The sequence below is a fragment of the Entelurus aequoreus genome, linkage group LG03 (assembly GCF_033978785.1).
Source record: "Entelurus aequoreus isolate RoL-2023_Sb linkage group LG03, RoL_Eaeq_v1.1, whole genome shotgun sequence".
NCBI lineage: Eukaryota > Metazoa > Chordata > Actinopteri > Syngnathiformes > Syngnathidae > Entelurus > Entelurus aequoreus.
This window is the reverse complement of record NC_084733.1, coordinates 45,909,870-45,928,164: the sequence shown is the minus strand read 5'-3', so window position 1 is coordinate 45,928,164 and position 18,295 is coordinate 45,909,870. Positions and strand designations below refer to the sequence as shown.

General features: G+C 42.0%; 1 long non-coding RNA gene across 3 annotated transcripts in view; it reads right to left on the bottom strand.

The window, feature by feature from the left end:
* Positions 1-18,295, bottom strand: part of LOC133645679 (uncharacterized) — a 47,144-nt gene that overhangs the window by 16,147 nt on the left and 12,702 nt on the right. The window contains exons 2-3 of one of the 3 annotated variants that reach the window (XR_009825175.1): positions 14,960-15,121; positions 4,280-5,747 (exon numbers count right to left, since the gene is read on the bottom strand). This is a non-coding gene — a long non-coding RNA (uncharacterized LOC133645679). The remainder of the gene's footprint in view (positions 1-4,279; positions 5,748-14,959; positions 15,122-18,295) is intronic. The other 2 variants (XR_009825173.1, XR_009825174.1) reach the window with 2 other exon arrangements.

Sequence of the window (18,295 nt, the reverse complement as noted above, 5' to 3'; positions counted from 1 at the left end):
TTTTTATGTATGTCACTTTGGATAAAAGCGTCTGCCAAATACTTAAACATAAACATATATAAACACCTAAAAGTCTTTATATCAGCTAAAACCACCAATTTGTTTCACTGGATTCAGAATAAATCCAAATTCTGTCTTACCCAACAATGTTACAATGTTAATGGTTACAATAATACTGTTAAGAAAGTATTGTCTTATACTTTGCCTAAAATGAGAACACATCATAATCAGTGGCGGCTGGTGAATTTTGTTTTAGGTGGGGCTGAAAGTTTGTAAACCAAACCCCTGTAGGGGCGTCATCCTCCCCCAGAAGATTTCTTTGTGATTTTCACATACAAATATTGAAGATCTTTGCTCCTTCTCAACTCTGTGGTAATATTCTTTTCACAAAATACAAACAATAGTACGTTAAAGGTCTACTGAAACCCACTACTACCGACCACACAGTCTGATAGTTTATATATCAATGATGAAATCTTAACATTGCAACACATGCCAATACGGCCGGGTTAACTTATAAAGTGCAATTTTAAATTTTCCGCTAAACTTCCGGTTGAAAAACTCCTTTGGATATGACGTATGCGTGTGATGTCACGAGGGCAAGGGAAGTATTCGGAGCCCGTAGAATCCTATACAAAAAGCTCTGTTTTCATTTCATAATTCCACAGTATTCTGGACATCTGTGTTGGTGAATCTTTTGCAATTTGTTTAATGAACAATGGAGGCTGCAAAGAAGAACGTTGTAGGTGGGATCGGTGTATTAGCGGCTGGCTGTAGCAACACAAGAAGGACTACTTACTTGGATAGCAGACGCCTAGCCGATGCTAGCCGCCCACCCCACGGATGATCGGGTGAAGTCCTTCGTCGCGACGTCGATCGCTTGAACGCAGGTGAGCACGGGTGTTGACGAGCAGATGAGGGCTGGCTGGCGTAGGTGGAGCGCTAATGTTTTTATCATAGCTCTGTGAGGTCCGGTTGCTAAGTTGCTAAGTTAGCTTCAGCGTCGTTAGCAAAAGCATTGTTAAGCTTTGCCAGGCTGAGAATTATTAACCGTGTAGTTACATGTCCATGGTTTAATAGTATTGTTGATCTTCTGTCTATCCTTCCAGTCAGGGATTTATGTATTTTGTTTCTATCTGCATTTGAGAACGATGCTATCACGTTAGCTCAGTAGCTAAGTGTGTCACCGATGTATTGTCATGGAGATAAAAGTCACTGTGAATGTCCATTTGGCGTGCTCGACTCATTTTCAAGAGTATATAGTATCCGAGGTGGTTTAAAATACAAATCCGTGATCCACAATAGAAAAAGGAGAGAGTGTGGAATCCAATGAGCCAGCTTGTACCTAAGTTACGGTCAGAGTGAAAAAAGATACGTCCTGCACTGCCTCTAGTACTTCACTCTAACGTTCCTCATCCCCGAATCTTTCATCCTTGCTCAAATTAATGGGGTAATCGTCGCTTTGTCGCTCCGAATCTCTCTCGCTCCATTGTAAACAAAGAGGAAATGTGAGGAATATTACCTCCTGTGACGTCACGCTACTTCCGGTACAGGCTTAGGCTTTTTTTATCAGCGAGCAAAAGTTGCGAACTTTATCGTCGATTTTCTCTACTAAATCCTTTCAGCAAAAATATGGCAATATCGCGAAATGATCAAGTATGACACATAGAATGGATCTGCTATTTCCGTTTAAATAAAAAAAAAATCATTTCAGTAGGCCTTTAATGTTAAATCTTACTTGTGAAAAGTAATCCCCCGATTCCTATTTTCAACAGTCCGCTCATTTGAGCAGGAAAACGCTGAACACCGGCCCGGCATCTTTGTTTTCTACCTGTCAACTGTCAGTTTAGGCTGCTCGCTGGCTCCTCATCACCACTTCAAGATGGCGGTCAAATTGCTCGCGTCACAGCAACCAATGCTGCGTCTACTTATAAGATGTCTATGGTTATGACGTCATTGCAAACACGGCAATCAGTTGCGTCCACTGCAGTTCGCTACCTTATTCATACTTTTTGTCAAGTGATTTTTTTTAAGCAGGGTTGCATGAGGTACCTAGACATAACGTTACGTTAGTGAATGTATCACACACAGTAACGTAACGTTAGACAGCGGTCAGTAGCACCGCATATTTTAGCCACCTACAAAAAGACAAACATAGTCAAATAAAGGTCAGCTAAAATATATACTATATTAAGAATATGTGTACATATTGCATAGGGCCCGGACATCTAAAAAGTACAACTCTGTTCATTGTTATGTTCATGTATTTGTTATGTTTTTCATGTGTACGCACACATAAACACACATACAGTATGAGATGAGATCAATGAGATAAGGTAAGAACAGGATAGAAACTGCTGTGGAACTAGTTACAATGCAATATGCCATGGAAATACAATTTTAACACTTTTGTGCTAATAAGTACATGTGCACTTGTTTTTTCAAATGTGTTTATTCTGTAAAGGAATGACTTAAATGTTTAAAATGACTGGTTAATAGTGCTATTATGAAGTGCAAAGTCAGCACTATTTTTTTCCTGCAATTTCAAATGCACTTGTTTTAATAAATAAACACAGCGTTTTAAAAACATACACAATCTGTGTAAATATATTAGTCTGTGGTTAAAAGGACTTGAAAGGACTCGAAACTCAAAATGCAGGACTTGGGACTTGACTTGAGACTTTCCAGTCTTGACTTTGGACTTGACTCGGGACTTGCCTGTCTTGACTCGGGACTTGACTCGAGACTTGAGGGCAAAGACTTGAGACTTACTTGTGACTTGCAAAACAATGACTTGGTCCCACCTCTGGGTAATAATGTAGTTGTTACACCTGTCCTGCTGTTCGGCTTTGGTACAGATCGTAGTCGAGGAGCACGGGACAGACGTTCCTTCCAGGGCGGATGTTTTGGTCGTGGGTAACACCCTTCACTTTACCTGGCACTGGATCTGCTCCACTCTGCTTTCGGGTCTGAATAACGAGGTCGCTGATTTGTGACATTCTAGTTGCTTTATTATTAGTTTTGCAGGACACAACCGGACCGTTCATCAGTCTACTGCGCAGTGCACGCTTTTCCTCTCTCTCTCTTTACTCGCCCACTCACTCACTGACATCAGTCAGCCAACCCGTTGCCATTCTCGCAAACATACATGCTGTATGCTACTCTCATGAGTTAACCAGCTCCCCTGTTGTGCACATGTAGATAGGTACAGGTAGACGCGCACACAGCTGCTTGGCTTGATGTTGAATATTAGCAGAGTAAAGACCGCCCATCTAACGTCAACTAATGCAAGGGAAATTAGTAAATTTTGGAACCAATTCCTACAATTTGTGTTTTATCTTTAATGATGTGTGTTTTGCCTGCTACATGGCTTTTCTGTGTACATGTATCCATAGCTTTGATTTTAGTACTTACTAATAATTGTATTTTTCTTAAAGGACAGACCAGGAGTGGCAACCATAAATCATGAATAATTTAATATAATGTCAGTAAAACTTTCTGTTCTATTCTAACCTAATCATTGATTATGGCAGACTTTATGTAATATGGAAAATTGTAAATTGTTCTTTGAGTGCAACAAGAAAAGCCCAATGTATTAAATGCCTTTTAATTTATATTTTAACCTCGTAAAATTGTTATTTGAGTGCAATAGGAAACATATGGTTACTGCATGCAATGTTGTTGTCATTTATGGTGTATTTAAAAAATATTAAAAAAAGATTACAAAAGGTGGATGAATAAAGTGTTTTTCATCTCACTGTAGGTAGAAATGGTCTGTCAGCCTCTGCCTCTGCAGCTGTTGCAGAAGGGACTTTCGTCCATCCATCCATTTTCCATGGCTTGTCCTTCATTGTGTTTCAGGTGGAAGGCAGGGTACATGTCATCGCAGGGCCAACACTATGAACCTTAATTTGTGTCTTTATTGTGAAAACCTTTTTTTTTGGCACTGGATTTATGAAACAGAATTGTTTTTGTTTGAACTTTGTGAACTCATTGTTTGTTTGTTTTTACATCAAATTATGCTGACAATTTCATTGAAATAACGAATTTGTTTCGCAAAATGCATGTGTTTAAAAAGTAAGTGTTTTTAAATTGTGTATTATACTATTGTAGAGTGTATAAAAATCCCATGTAAAAAAAAACAGTATAAAAATGCAGTGTTTTAAAATGCGTTGTAAAAAAAAAAATCAGTGGAAGAAAATTCAGTGTATAAAAATTCAGTGTAAAAAAATAATAATTCAGTGTCAGAAAATGTGCTGCTTCAAAAGGCAATACTCACTTCCTGAAGAAGTCAGACTCCGACTGAAGCAATCAATCTTGTCTCAGAACCAGCCAATAAGGTGTCAAGTTTGAAGTTGTGGCACGGATCTTGCAAGACATCATAACAAAAGCAGTTAACTGGGCTACCTTGGCATAATACAACATTATTTACATTTCTATGTGGCCAGCTGGATATTTTCAAGCTATAGAAATGATCCCACTGGTTAGAATCTGCACTTTTGAGTGACATATAAAGCTCTGCTTCATGCAGACCAGAAGAGAATGGGGAAGAGTGAGCGGGGCTTGTTTACCGAGCAAAAAGCCTGATAGCGAGCGTCAGACGGAGGCAGACTTCTACAGCAAAGTTCTGCAGAACAGTGATATTATATCGAGTATGTGGATGTTTTTTTTAACCCTTGGAGTTTATGTTTCGCCGCGTTTGTTGCATCTTTGTTGTTCTTTCTTGCTCGATATAAATATGTCGATCAAGGAAGTGGTCTGGAAAGTACAGGAGCAACGTTTATATATTCTCAATATTCAGTGTTTTATAGTTCATAGTTCATATTGTAAATCCCACGTTCTATATTTTATGTACATTCTGACAGTCATAATTCACTAAAGTTTACTTTTTTTTTAAATGGTCTGTTTAGTTTTTTACTGAGTTAGTGAAAACACAATTTTTTGCTTGCAAACTTTAGCGTTACACTTACTATAGAAACAGTTTGCATCCGGTAAAAACTCGTAAACTGTGGTACCGCTGTTGGTACTTGAACGTGTTTACCGCGGACATGAATGGAGAAATGCGTTACCGAAACGTTGTGGTGAATTTACCAGTCAATCTACATTCCTAACCTTTAAAATGACGCACCCTAATTTAATGATAGGATCCACTTTAGTTCCCATGAACACCCATCTTTATGTTTTGAATGATTTCACCAGAAACAAAACTTTCATCCGTCTGTTGAACGAATGAAAGGACAACCTTTTTTTTGTTAGGTTTGGTTTTCCACAACCGCCCTCTCACATCTAGTATATATATAAACTCCCTGCAGACTGGAAGTGTACGGCAAATAGTCAACAACATGGCATTGAGTGGGTATCCTTCTTTATACTTTTATCATCATGAAAAGTGATATAAAATTACAATATTATATAATAGATGATATCTAATAAGTGTGGGGTGTTTTGCATTTCAGAGACGGCTGCTGCCGTTGTTGTAGGTGCAGGTAAGATGATGGTGTAAACACAAATACCTCATGACTGACAGCCTTTTGTCGACATGCACACATATTTGTGTGTTTTTTTCAATAATGTGGTTCACTTTGGTCCAGGTGTTGCAGTGGTTGCGACTCCAGTGCTTCTGGGAGCATTGGGCTTCACCTCAGCTGGGATAGCAGCAGGATCCATTGCTTCAAGCATGATGTCAGCTTCAGCCATCGCCAACGGAGGAGGGGTGGTAGCAGGTGGCTTGGTGGCTGTCTGTCAATCTGTTGATAAATATTGTAAATATAATATGCTATAATTTCTTATTCTAGTAAAGAAATGCCGATAATTTGACAATTTGTTCATTATTATTATTTTGGTTGTACTTTGTAGTGGCATAAAACCGCATTATGTTGGTGTTTCTAGTTGCTGTCTTTGCAGCTAAATAAGGAAACGAAAGTATCATAAAACCTCTGTCAATATTATGCAGTGTAGTTCTAAACTCCATGCAACTTAAGGACAATAGAAAACCGATTGTTTGTTTGATTCAAATTGATCCCCATAAACTCCATGCAACTTAAGGACAATAGAAAACCGATTGTTTGTTTGATTCAAATTGATCCCCATTATTTGGGACAAAATAGAAACCAATAGAAACACAAACTCAACTAAACATACAAAACACTAAAAAACAAATGTGTATATATATATATGAATATATACATATATATATATATATATATATATATATATATATATATATATATATATATATATATATATATATATATATATATATATATATATATATATATATATATATATATATATATATGTATGTATATATATATATATATATATATATATATATATATATATATATATATATATATATATATATATATATATATATATATATATATATATATATATATATATATATAGAAAACAGTGCTGCAATATCATCAATAAAAACTGCTCATATATAACTAAAGGAAAAACACAGATTTTAATGTAGTATCTTTAAGCTTATTTTATTATTTATTTATTGTATTCCTATACAAGGCAACCTATTCTGCTGAGCAGCAGTGGTGCAATACAATAGTTTACATGAAACATGTTCTTGCTCCTGGAGTAAGAACATGTTTAATTAGTATGTTGTCGAGTGGCGTGTATGTGTCTTTTATAAACATAATAGTTTAGAATACAAGTTATTGGATTCATTGCAGTACGAATAGAAACTGATCAAAACTTTATTTTGCATGTTTTAATGGTAGAAATGACTTCTCTTGTATCTGAATAGCATCTTTACAGTGGTGTATTTTCTAAGTAAATAAAATACAAAGAACATAAGGTGGCTAAATGTAGTGTTTATAATCTCAATGTAGGTGCAGCTGGTCTGGGCGCTGCCTCTGGAGTTGTGGCTGTTGTAGGAGGTACTTTAGGAGCGCTCCTCTCGTCATTATTCCGAATCAAAAGAATCAGTGCACACAAGGGCCAACCTATGAAAATCATGACAATTGAAAAAAATAAATAAATACAACTTCAGATTGTTTTCTTTGTCTTACTTTGGCCAAAAATAGAACAAACACATTCTGAAAATATTACAATAAAAATATAGAATAAAATACCGGCAGCGGTAAAGTTCAGATCCATGAAGGAAAGAAGAAAGTGAATGAATGTTTACAACTGAATACATTTAATTATGCATAAAAATTTGTTCTCTTTTGTATTATTTTTTTAATGAATTAAGTAACGTTTATGACAACCTTTTTCCAAAACACAGTATAGAATGTGAAATATAACAGGATTAATGTATACATTTATCATTTGTTTTAAAACGGTTACAAAAAAGTGGGACCCCAAAAATTTACAATGGGACTCCTTTTTTATGACTTGATGGCGTCCCAGGGATCACATTTTGAAAATTCCTAGCGCCAACACTGATGGAGGAGTATTGGTGCGTGCAAAACAGCAGCAGGTGGCTGTGGCCTGCGGGCCCGTTCTAATACTAATCAAATATCATCCCGGGGTTCATAGATAATTCATAATTCAGGGCCTTGACTTCGACACATAAGAACTACATAGTTTGAGAACCTGTGTACGTGTAAGTGTTTATGTATGCTATGTATCCATCCATCCATCCATCCATCCATTTTTCTACTGCTTGTCCCTGTCGGAGTCGCGGGGGTGGCCTATCCCAGCTACTTTTGGGCGGTAGGCGGAGTACACCCTGGACAAGTCGCCACCTCATCAAAGGGCCAACACAAACAGACAGACAACATTCACACTCACATTTATGCTATGTATCCAGTATCTAAATTGTTTCTTATATTCGGACAAGTTTTTGGCACAGTAGATTGCATGTTTACCTTGACCTGTTTCGGCTGTTACCGTGGAGCATGTATGCTCTCTCACACCTAAGACTCTATCCTCCAGAGACGAGCAAGCTGCAGGGGGCGTGGAAGAACGCCTAGAAAGAACATCCAAATACGCAACACATCCCAGTAGTAAGTTGACCCTTCTTAAGACTGCGGATGTCGGTAAAAACTCCATCTATTATCAGAAACTTACTTGAATATAATCAACCAAACATATATTCAATAAGAAGACATAATTAACATGTTCGAGTCAAATAAAATAAAATCTCAGTTCATTTTCTGTGGTGCTTATTTTTTTCTGGTTTACAGGGGAGCCGGAGTCTATCCCAGCTGATTCAAGGTGAGAGGCAGGCTACATCCTACACCAGTGTCAGCCACTTTTGCTATCAAAAGAGCCATTTTGTCCCTAGAGGGAACATTGTGGAGAATTTGTCAGCGCTTATTAACCAATCCAGTAACGCCTACCTTTTTGAAATCCAGTCCACATTTTCACTGTTACCTTAGTAAGGTAAAGCCAGACTGTGAGAAGTAGCATTAAGAGAACTAGCCTATAAGATGGACATACGGACATTTTTCAAGAGAGCATGTTTTTACAACTGCTGGAAGCAACAATTAACTCCAGCTGAGAGTTAACAGTCATATGTAATTAATGAACCATGTGCTCCCCATTTTGATAAATAAAAACCTGGCTAGCAAACCAAGTCAAATTGTTTTAGCTCTGCGAAAAAGAAGACAGGAGAGCTCATTCACGTATGATTATCATCAGAAATTATGATACACTAATGACCTTCTTGCAAGTGCAGAAACTCTGAATCAGAGGTTGTGTACAGACAACATATCTGAGTGGACATCCAAACCTCATTTTCCAGGAAATAACTTTTATTTCCAGCAGAACCTCCTCTGTTTTCAGGTCAACTCTGTAGTAATGTACAAGTTTGTTTACTCTGCTATCATCTGTGCAACTTTTCCCTGTTTACAAGTTGTCTGCTAGATTTTCCATGCAACAACACTGTCCTTGTGTGTTTGGGTCATCTCATGCTTACTAAAGATAACTAGAGCTTTCTTCCTGTTCTAGTTTCAACCATTTGGATGTATTCGGTGTTTGTTGCGTAATTCTAATACAGTGCCAAAAAGTTTTGAGCGAAAAGATCTTGCAAGTGCTCAAATGTTTCCCTCACACGCTTTGCACACTGTATATCTCCTGGGGGCTAAGACCTCCGGTTCTTAAAACCTGGTTGGTGATTTATAGACAGAAACACCTCAAGTAACACTTAAAATGGAGCATTTGCTAATGGGGCATTTGCTAATGAGTGAACCATATCTTAGTGCACGCTAATTAACTCATACAGTGTGTTGCAGTGTTATGCTAACTGACATTTATCACCACAAACAACTTAAAGGTTGGAATAAAACTATTTACCATGTGTACCCTTGACCAGTTGTAGAAATATTATTATAACTTCTTTCTCTTTCAAATGTTTCTCTGTCACTTGTTCGCTACTTGTGTCACTGTCTGTGGCATGTCCTCTTCTTCCTGTCTTCTCTTCTTTGTGTTGTGCTTTGCTATTTAACAACGGATTGGACAAATTCATGAGTAAAAATGGAACACTTGCGGAGAATCAATATGGATATAGAGGCAAAATTTCCCCATTAATGGCATTAATCGAAATAACGGAAGAGATTACCAATGCAACCTGGTAAACAGTGTGCAGCTGCAAGGTTTATGGATCTAACTAAAGCATTTGATACAATTCATTCTAATATTTCATTAACAAATTGGAACTGTATGTCATCAGATAGTTGGTCTTGAACTGGGTAAGAAGCTACTTAACAAGAAGCAATACGTGACGCTAAGCAAACATTTCTACAATGTTAATAATATCTTGCGGCATACCCCAGGGATCAATACTGGCACCAAAATTGTTCAATCTTTACATAACCGACATTGGTAAAGTCACTTAAAGTGAGTCCAATTTGCAGATGACACAACGGATTTCTGATCAGGATGTCACGACCAGAATTGGACTGTGAACACAGGCGCAGGATATCAAAAGCAGTTCTTTATTTTGACAAGGTAAGGGATCCAAAAACGGGAGAAACAAAACAGTCTATAAAAACAGATCTAACCTGACCACTTAATTTACAAAATTATTAATAAACACAAAGTGCTCCGGCTACGGAGGGAAAAAGGTGCTAAGAAATGAAACTACTAAATACAACAAAAGGCTCTCCAACTGAGGTGATACTAGGAAGCTAATATTACCTGAAAATGTTACAAACCAAAAACTCTCTCGAGGATCCAAAAGGTACACGAAAACGTGGCTACGGCTGTGGACAAGACTGTGGACAAGACTGTGGCAAAGAAACGCTGGAGGTACGCACATGGAGATACGAAACACTTGTTACAGGGTGATTGTATTGACATTCTGCGCCACCCTGTGGCAGCCACAGAGCCCTCACCTATAATATATGCCTGCGTCACGTGTGTTTACCTCAGTTGTATTCCCTACATGTAGCCTGAATACACAGTACTGAGACACAGCTGGACTCTTGTCTTTCTTATCATGCACCACACCATATAACATGGTGTCAGAAGTCTGAGCAGGACCCGATTATGCCCCACATTCTGTTCGTTGTTGAGACAGCATGCATTTATTTGTTTTGGTGAGTTTTAGCAGTTTCAGTTAGCCTGTTAGCTTTAGCACCGCGTTGGTATAATGACTTCCAACATCCCGCCTCCGGAGCCCATGAAGATGGCTGGGGACACTCACGGCAACTGGAAAAACTTCCAAGCAGAGTTTGAGGATTATCTGCTGGCGACCGGGCTCAACGAGAAGGAGAAGCCCGTCCAAGCAGCGGTGCTGAGATGGCTAATGGGGAACGACAGCCTCCATGTTTACAAACACAACCTGGGACTCACTGCCGACCAACAGAAAGCTGCGGGAGCTATTCTGGAGGCACTGGGGAAATACTTTACCCCCACGAAGAACGTTACATTCGAGAGGTAAGATTTTGGAAACTTAAAGCAAGAGGAAAGAGAACTCATGGATTATTTTATTACAAGACTGAGAGAAAAGGATGTCTTTTGTGAATACGGAGCTATAAAAGATGAACTCATAAAGGACAGGCTTGTCTTTGGCATTGCTGATGAGGGCGGCAGATGTCGTTCACTAAGAGAAAATGATCTCAAATTGGATCAGGCAATCATGATCTGCCGTGCAGCCGAGGTCATGGATAACAAATTAAAGACTTTGTCACTGGGCAACTCTGGGCCTGGAGAGAGCATCAATGCCACGTAGGGGGGACAAAGATATGGACGCAGGTCTGCCGGTAGGCCATCTGAGCCCACCAACACCAGTTCACAGCCCCAGGGCATGAGAGACACAGGGGAATGCAAGTACTGTGGCACAACGCACAAACGTGGGCGAGACCAGTGCCCTGCATTTGGTAAATCCTGCCGCTTTTGTGGCACTGCCAACCATTTTGCTAAAGTATGCATGAAGAGAGGTCAGCACGCACGCCAGTTGAACACTATGGATGACACGTCGACAGAGGAACAGGAGGACAGTGATGGAGATGAGAGAGATATGTACACAGCAGAGGGCGTGGGACCTGTGAACACGCAAGGGAAGAAGTGGTTTGTCAATCTGCCACTGCAACAGGGGGTCCAGGGGTGCCAGCTGGACTCTGGAGCCACCTGCAATGTGATGAGCATGACAGACAAGATGAGACTGGCGCCCAGAACGCCTCTTCAGAAGAGTCTCACCAGATTGAAGCTGTACAACAGTGAGTGGATGAACTCGCTGGGGTTGTACAGCACACAGTGTCTCATTAGAGGCAGAACACACAAGCTGGACTTTGAGGCTGTGTATACAGGCCAGAGACCCTTGCTTTCAGGGGAGACATGTGAGAGACTGGGCCTGATACGATTCACCATTCCTGAGGAGCTAAATAAGGCGGAACACTGCAGGATGGGAAACCTGACCAAAGAGTGTCTCATCAAAACATGTCACGACGTGTTCACCAGCCCAGTTGAGTCCCTGCCTGGTGATGTTCACTTTGAGCTGGACAACAGGAATGTTCCAGTGGCCCTCAAGACAGCTGTTAAAGCACAAATCGATCGATACGAAAAGGATGGACATTTAACCACAGTCACACAGCCCACAGACTGGATCAGCAATCTGGTCATAGAGAAAAAGCCGGACAAATTGAGACTATGCATTGACCCGAAGCCACTCAACCGAGCCCTGAAACGGTCCCACTACCTCATGCCCACTTTAGATGACGTGCTGTAGAAGCTGCCAAAGGCGCGTATATTCACGCTGGTGAATGCGCGTGATGCATTCCTGCAGTGCCGACTGGATGAGGAGAGCAGCCTGATGACAATGTTCTGGACACCATGGGGCAGAAAACGGTGGCTGAAGCTCCCCTTTGGTGTGTCAGTTGTTCCGGAACTGTACCAGAGAAAGCAACATGAGCTCCTAGCTGGATTAACAGGGATTGAGCCCATAGCCGATTATATCCTCATAGTTGGCTGCGGGCATACGGGCGATGATGCCAACCGCGACCATGACACAAACCTCATTGCCCTGATGGACAGATGCAGAGAAGTTAAGCTCATGCCAAACCCCACAGACGCTAAAGGGGTCCAGCGTGTGTCGGCTTCGTGAACTATCTTTCCAGATGTATGCCCCGCCTGTCAGAGGTATGTGAACCATTGAGGAGGCTGCTAGACAAAGATGTGCCGTGGCACTGGCTGCCAAAACATGATGCTGCCATGAAGGAAATAAAGACACTGGTCACAGCAGTACCGGTCTTGCGTTATTATGACGCCAACAAGCCAGTCACTATACAGAGCGACTCCAGTCACACAGGCCTGGGCTGCTGCCTGCTACAAGAAGGGCAGCCTGTCACTTTTGCCTCTTGCGCCTTGACCCAGATGGAACAAAACTATGCACAGATAGAAAAGGAGTGCCTGAGCATCGTGTTCGCCTGTCAACGCATCCACTACTACCTATATGGACGGGGTGATGTGACAGCAGAGATCGCCCACCGCCCATTAGTGTCCATCTTCAGTTGGCCCCTCCTCAGCGCGCCCAAGCGCCTACAGAGCATGCTCCTGACACTTCAGAACTACTGTCTTACGGTGGTGTACTAGCCAGGCCCTGAAATGTACATAAGTGACACCCTTAGGAGAGCCACCACCCCGCCACGGAAAACAGACACACTGTAGGGATGAGAAATGGTCTGCAGCATGCAACAGGAGCAGTGTGACGCAGCGGCCACTACGTCAATGTCAGCAGCGAGCGCCTGGCACAGATCCGAGCACACACAGAGGAGGATGTGTGTCTCCAAACGCTCAAGGCAGTCGTACTGCAGGGATGGCCAGAACACAAAGAGGAGGCCCCCGTACTCATCGGGGACTACTGGGCCATCAGGGATGAAATAAGCGCACAGGATGGCGTGCTCTTCAGGAGCCAGAGCGTCATCGTTCTGAAAGCTATGCGTACAGCAATGCTGAGGAGGATCCATTAAAATCATGTGGGTGGCAAAGCATGCTACAGACATGCCCGCGATACATTGTACTGGCCCAACATGCAAGGGGAAGTCAAACACTATGTACAGCAGTGCTCTGTGTGTAACGAGTATGCGCACGAACAACAGAAAGAGACCATGATGTCACATCCGCTCCCCACACGTCCATGGCAGCTGATAAGCATGGACCTGTACAGCTACGCAGCACAGAACTTTTTGCTCGTGGTGGACCACTACTCTGACTTCTGGGAGAACTGCTCCCTGACTTGTCGGCCGACACCACAATCCGACGAATCATGGCACAGTTTTTCACGTTATGGCGTCCCGGACAGAGCCATTTCTGATGGGGGAAGCCAGTTTACGTGCAGTGAATTCCGGGCATTTGCGAGGGAGTGGGGCTTCGAACACATCATGTCCTCACCGCGGCACCCAAAAGCTAATGGCAAAGCAGAGTCAGCAGTAAAGATTGTGAAAGGCCTGTGCAAAAAGGCTGACCGTACCAAGGACGACCCTATGAAGGCCATTCTGCATTGGCGAAACACGCCCACTGAGGGCATGCATTGCAGCCCAGCACATCGGCTCATGTCACGAAGGCTGAGAACCCTTCTTCCGGTGGCCGACCAGCTCTTTGCACCTCAGGTCATCACAGGGGTTCCCGACAAGCTGAGGGGGAAGCATCAGGCGGTGAAGTTAGTGTATGACAAATCGGCGAGGGATCTGCCGGAGCTGAACGTCGGCCAGCCCATCAGGATGAAGCCGCTCCCGGGAGACAGGACGGGCAGATGGAGGCGAGGGGTGTGCCTGCAGCAGTTGGGACTCCGGTCCCATCTGGTCGACGTAGAGGGGACCACATATCGACGCAACAAAATTGATCTTCGACCGGCCGAGGCAACCCCTGCCCAACCGTCGGCTCGACCAGAATTGACCCCAGAGCAGCCTGTGAGTGGAGGTGGCAACAGAGACAGCTTTGGCGGTGCTGGGGAGTCTCCAAGGTCCTCACCTGCCCCAAGGTCACCGCAGTCTTCTCTGCAGGCCAGAGACACACCACACCGTGTGCTTCCGGAGTGGGAGGCTGAATAAGCCTCCTGACAGACTTGACCTCTAGGTCACACATGAACTGTGACACGCAGACACACACACACACACACACACACACACACACACACACACACACACACAAACACACACGCACACACACACACTGACATACACTGGAATAAAACATGCAAGGACTGTGTGCACTTTCAAACACACATTGACTGTGAATTTTGTTGAATTAAAAAAGAAAAAGAAAGAAAGAAAAAAGGAAGTGAGTGATGTAACAAACAAAAAAAGTGATTTTGATGACAGGTGTGTTCTTATCCTGCTACTATGTAGTGTCACGTTCTATTGCCATATATTTGATATCTGATATTTGATGTTGAACCAGGTATTGCTATCTGAGGTTGAATCTGGTGTTACTAGTATGTTGATGGTCTACAGTTGATTTACAGACAGCATTGTTCCAGTGTGGATAATTTACTAAAGGAAGGGAGATGTTACAGGGTGATTGTATACTGTGGCAGCCACAGAGCCCTCACCTATAATATATGCCTGCGTCACGTCTGTTTACCTCAGTTGTATTTCCTACATGCAGCCTGAATACACAGTACTGAGACACAGCTGGACTCTTGTCTTCTTTACCATGCACCACACCTTATAACAACACTCTTGCACAGGACAGGAGGACGAGACGTTTAAGCCTGGGGGAACAGGTGAAATCAATCAGGACAAATGATGACACATGAGGAAAGGCAAGTGATCTGAAAGAGAGGGAGAATTAGCATTTCAAAATAAAACAGGAAGTGACAAGACAACCACAAACCAGACAAAACCCAGACAAGACTTTACCCAGGTGTGACACAGGAAAGAACACACAGAAGTTAAAGGCCTACTGAAATGATTTTTTTTTATTTAAACGGGGATAGCAGATCCATTCTATGTGTCATACTTGATCATTTCGCGATATTGCCATATTTTTGCTGAATGGATTTAGTAGAGAACAACGACGATAAAGTTTGCAACTTTTGGTCGCTGATAAAAAAAAAGCGTGACGTCACAGGCTGGAGGGCTGCTCACATTTCCCTATTTACAATGCAGCGAGAGAGATTCGGACCGAGAAAGCGACGATTACCCCATTAAGTTGAGCGAGGATGAAAGATTTGTGGATGAGGAACTTGAGAGTGAAGGACTAGAATGCAGTGCAGGACGTATCTTTTTTCGCTCTGACCGTAACTTAGGTACAAGGGTTCATTGGATTCCACACTTTCTCCTTTTTCTATTGTGGATCACGGATTTGTATTTTAAACCACCTCGGATACTATATCCTCTTGAAAATGAGAGTCGAGAACGCGAAATGGACATTCATAGTGACTTTTATCTCCACGACAATACATCGGTGAAGCTCTTTAGCTACGGAGCTAACGTGATAGCATCGGGCTTAAATGCAGATAGAAACAAAATAAATAAACCCCTGACTGGAAGGATAGACAGAAAATCAACAATACTATTAAACCATGGACCTGTAAATACACGGTTAATGCTTTCCAGGCTGGCGAAGCTTAACAATGCTGTTGCTAACGACACCATTGAAGCTAACTTTGCAACGGGACCTCACAGAGCTATGATAAAAACATTAGCGCTCCACCTACGCCAGCCAGCCCTCATCAACACCCGTGCTCACCTGCGTTCCAGCGATCGACAGAAGGACGAAGGACTTCACCCGATCATCCGTGCGGTCGGCGGCTAGCGTCGGCTAGCGCGTCTGCTATCCAAGTCACAGTCCTCCTGGTTGTCTTGCTACAGCCAGCCGCTAATACAACGATCCCACCTACAACTTTCTTCTTGGCAGTCTTCATTGTTCATTAAACAAATTGCAAAAGATTCACCAACACAGACGTCCAGAATACTGTGGAATTTTGAGATGAAAACAGAGCTTTTTTGTATTGGATTCAATGGTGTACCAATACTTCCGTTTAACTAGTGACGTCATGCGCATACGTCATCATACATAGACGTTTTTCAACCGGAAGTTTAGCGGGAAATTTAAAATTGCACTTTATAAGTTAACTTGGCCGTATTGGCATGTGTTGCAATGTTAAGATTTCAACATTGATGTATAAACTATCAGACTGCGTGGTCGGTAGTAGTGGGTTTCAGTAGGCCTTTAATACAAATAATAACAGAAGAAATGAACAAATTAAAAAGATGGTTTGACAAAAACAGACTATCTTTGAATCTCAGTAAAAACTAAAATAATGTTATTCTGTAACAGTAAAAAAGAAAGTCAAACACAAATACAAAAAGACAGAGTAGAAATTGAAATAGTATCCATCCATATATACAGTATATACTTTAAAGGCCTACTGAAACCCACTACGACCGACCACGCAGTCTGATAGTTTATATATCAATAATGAAATCTTAACATTGCAACACATGCCAATACGGCCGGGTTAACTTATAAAGTGCAATTTTAAATTTCCCGCTAAACTTCCGGTTGAAAATGTCTGTGTATGATGACGTATGCGCGTGACGTCAATCGTTGAAATGGAAGTATTCGGACACCATTGAATCCAATACAAAAAGCTCTGTTTTCATCTCAAAATTCCACAGTATTCTGGACATCTGTGTTGGTGAATCTTTTGCAATTTGTTTAATGAACAATGAAGACTGCAAAGAAGAAAGTTGTAGGTGGAATCGGTGTATTAGCGGCGGCTACAGCAAAACAACAGGAGGACTGTGAGTTGGATAGCAGACGCGCTACCGTGAGTACAGCTTTGGTTTCCAAACATTTGATCGCTTGCCCGTACGTGCGTGGCGCTATGTGCATGTCACGTACGTAACTTTGGGGAAATATATGTTTCTTGCCGACTCTGATGGCGGCCGGGGTGTCGTCGAAAGCTACAACACCCGCCGCCGCACCACTGTCCTCACCTTGACTTCCTCCGTCTCCGGGCCGCCGACCGCATCGATGATCGGGTGAAGAAGTCCTTTGTCGCGCCGTCGATCGCTGGAACGCAGGTGAGCACGGGTCGTGATGAGCATATGAGAGCTGGCGTAGGTGGAGAGCTTATGTTTTTAGCATAGCTCTGTGAGGTCCCGTTGCTAAGTTAGCTTCAATGGTGTCGTTAGCAACAGCATTTTTAAGCTTTGCCAGGCTGGAAAGCATTAACCGTGTAGTTGCAGGTCCAGTGTTTAATAGTATTGTTGATTTTCTGTCTATCCTTCCAGTCAGGGGCTTATTTCTTTTGTTTCTATTTGCAGTTAAGCCCGATGCTATCACGTTAGCTCCGTAGCTAAAGTGTTTCGCCGATGTATTGTCGTGGAGATAAAAGTCACTGTGAATGTCCATTTCGCGTTCTCGACTCTCATTTTCAAGAGGATATAGTATCCGAGGTGGTTTAAAATACAAATCCGTGATCCACAATAGAAAAAGGAGAGAGTGTGGAATCCAATGAGCCCTTGTACCTAAGTTACGGTCAGAGCGAAAAAAGATACGTCCTGCACTGCACTCTAGTCCTTCACTCTTACGTTCCTCATCCACAAATCTTTCATACTGACTCAAATTAATGGGAAAATCGTCGCTTTCTCGGTCCGAATCGCTCTCGCTGCTTTGAAAACAATGGGGAAATGTGAGGAGCCTTTCAACCTGCGACGTCACGCTACTTCCGGTACAGGCAAGGCTTTTTTTATCAGCGACCAAAAGTTGCGAACTTTATCGTCAATATTCTCTACTAAATCCTTTCAGCAAAAATATGGCAATATCCCGAAATTATCAAGTATGACACATAGAATGGATCTGCTATCCCCGTTTAAATTTAAAAAAATCATTTCAGTAGGCCTTTAAAAATGCATCTACACATTCTATAAAAGGC